Source organism: Myotis yumanensis, unplaced genomic scaffold, assembly GCF_028538775.1.
Source record: "Myotis yumanensis isolate MYYU_CA2020_CCGP unplaced genomic scaffold, mMyoYum1.0.hap1 SCAF_2, whole genome shotgun sequence".
NCBI lineage: Eukaryota > Metazoa > Chordata > Mammalia > Chiroptera > Vespertilionidae > Myotis > Myotis yumanensis.
Window position 1 is genome coordinate 139,334,442 of NW_027223753.1, and position 2,651 is coordinate 139,337,092.

Sequence of the window (2,651 nt, forward strand, 5' to 3'; positions counted from 1 at the left end):
AACAAAACTTTCACTCCACAGGTAGGAATTAAAGATTTAAAATACACATGAGCATACCAGGCTGCTCAGTAAATATGAAATGAATAAATGATGCCTCTAAAATAAATATTTCCAATATAAATGTTTTACAACCTAACTCATTTGCTAAAACTATTTGGTTTGACTAAATTTAAACTCAAATGTAACCATTTGAATATTTCATGCTAAAAACCTGAAAATGTATATTGCCACAATATTTTTTAGAATGGTGAATGCACCCTTACATGTGTTGGAAGAGAATACAACAGGGTGGAATCCTCCTTTTATACAAAGAAGCACCCAGCTCTAAAGAAGACAGAACATGTGGGACGAGAGTTTCAAAGTTCACCTGACGACTAAGAGCAATGGAGCCCCAGCTTCCAAAAAGAACCATTTCCATTTCCAATGTTGTTTTGTTTTTTTCAGAGGGTCCGGGGTAAAGCCTGAGGCCAGAGGTGGAGGTGGTCCTCAGGGCCAGAGGTCAGGAACTAGATGCTGGTCAGAGTCAGAGGTTGCTCTCTGGGGTCATGTGGCAAAGATGAGAGTGCTCCTCAGGGTCAGAGGACAGGGCTTGGGCAGAATGTTCTCTGGAGCCAGAGGTCAGGATTTGGGAGCTGCTCTCATCCTGCACCACGCCCCAGGCCCCCAGACCCTCTGAGTAGAGGTCTTGGCTCTGCTCTTTCCACCGTTGGAACTTCTCTCCAGTCAGTTCAGGGTCGTCCAGCACTTCTTCCAGGGCCTGCAGCTCCTGCAGCTTTGCCTTGAGTGTGCTCTGTAGTGCCCGCACACGGTGCACTCGCTCATTGAGCTGGGGGTCTCGGTTGCGCCGCATGGAAGAGCTCCGCCATTGTTCATGAGTGAGGGTCTGTGGCTGGCCCAAGAGGGACACGCCACCCTGCCTCTGGCCCCACACCATTCCTTCCAATGTCCCCTCACTGCTGTCTGTTGGAAGGCCAAAGGAGGTCCGTGGGCTGCCCTGCGTAGGGGTGGCTGCAGGTGATGTGTCTCCATGGGGGGGACTCCCAGCTTGGCCAAGACTGGGCGAGGCTGAGCGGGACCCAGCCTCATCGTCAAGATCTTCTACTTCTGTCTCACTGTAGCAGTCTTCCTCTCGGGGTAGGGCAGCCTGGCCTGGAGACTGGTACTTGGAAATTCAGGTAATGAGATGGCGCACCCACATGCTCAGATCCGCCAGGGTATCAGCGGCAAAGATGAAGGGTTTGTACACGTCATGGGTGAGCTGGAACACATATTTTTTTCTTCTGATCACGCCCACTTTCCAGACTGTAGTTGGAGACATTGATGAGGCCCTCGGCCTTCTCATCCTGGGGCTGGCGGTACCAGTAGAGCTTGTGTCTCTTGAGCACAAACCAGCAGCGGCGCCAGCGAGGGCTCATGAAGCCACCCGGCACCTTGCGCAGCAGGAGCCAGCCATCGCAGTCCGGCTGGCCCAGCTCCTGGCAGGACACCTGCCGGCGGCTCAGCCGCGTCGCCACACCTTTTGATTTCTTCTCACCAAGGACAGGACTCTTGTCTTCTAGGGGTTCACGAGTCTCTGCTCCTGCTGCTAAGAGTGTGGCTGGGGATGCAAGGGTAATGGGCAGGGGCTCAGGGTCAAGAGAGGCAGAGTCTGTCGAGGCAGGGCTGGACCCAGGACATGGGTTTGAAGGCAGGTTGAAGGCAAAGATGTCTTCAGATGTGGCCCTGGGAGACAGTGGGTCCTGAGCCAGCGATGGTACCCTCAGCTGTGGGGAGACCAGGGACTGCGGAAGGGACTGTGGAGGGGTCTCCGGCACCAGAACCTTTTCAGCACTAAGCTGACCTTGGCTGGTTCCCAAAACAGCTCCCTCACCACATTCTTATGGGGCCAGCTCACCACCACCTGCTCATTGACCTGGACAATCTCATCCCCAGGCAGGATCTGCAGCAGGATGTTGGGAGGGACCTGGGTGCCCACTTGGGACACGAAGTGCAGGCAGTTGCTGGTGGTGTGGATTTCCAGGCCCAGAGGATCATCCAGCTGCATGCGTTCCAGCACGGCCCATTGCTCCAGAAGCTCCTGGGGGCTGCAGCTCAGAATGCTGTGGCAGATCCCGGTCACGTGGCTGCAGATCCTCAGGACTCGGCTCTCCCTCTCCGCTGCTGAGCAGTCCTCCTGCAAGGCCAGGCCCAGCTTCCGACACAACTCCCCAATCTCCTGGCAGGCCGAGAAGTCATTCAAGTGGGTGAAGAGGTGCCTGTTGAGCCAGAAGAGGAGGGTACGGGCCTCACGCACCAGCTCCACAGCCGCACTGAGGACATCAGCAGGGGCCTCGGCACAGCCCCCCAGGCGGCCTTGGACTAAGCTCTGGAAGACATGGGTCCCCTCCAGCACATTTGAATAAGACTTCCACATTTAATAAGTTTTAAATGCAGGAGTACTAGTAAATCTGAAAAAAAAAAGAATATATTTGAAAAATATTCTGTCCTCTAAATATTTCCTATAAAAATATAATCCTTTCCATTTAAAACACCTTATATAACAATACGCAAAAACGTTCATGGCTTTTCTCTATGTGTTTGATTTTACTACCAATTTTTTTAACTGTCTACAGTCTTGTCTAAAATTCTAGAAGCCAAACCCTGTCTAGAAT

General features: G+C 52.4%; 1 pseudogene; it reads right to left on the minus strand.

Annotated features, from left to right (window-relative positions):
* Positions 1-523: 523 nt before the first annotated feature.
* Positions 524-2,413, minus strand: LOC139002600 (connector enhancer of kinase suppressor of ras 1 pseudogene; annotated as a pseudogene).
* Between the last annotated feature and the right edge of the window lie 238 nt (positions 2,414-2,651).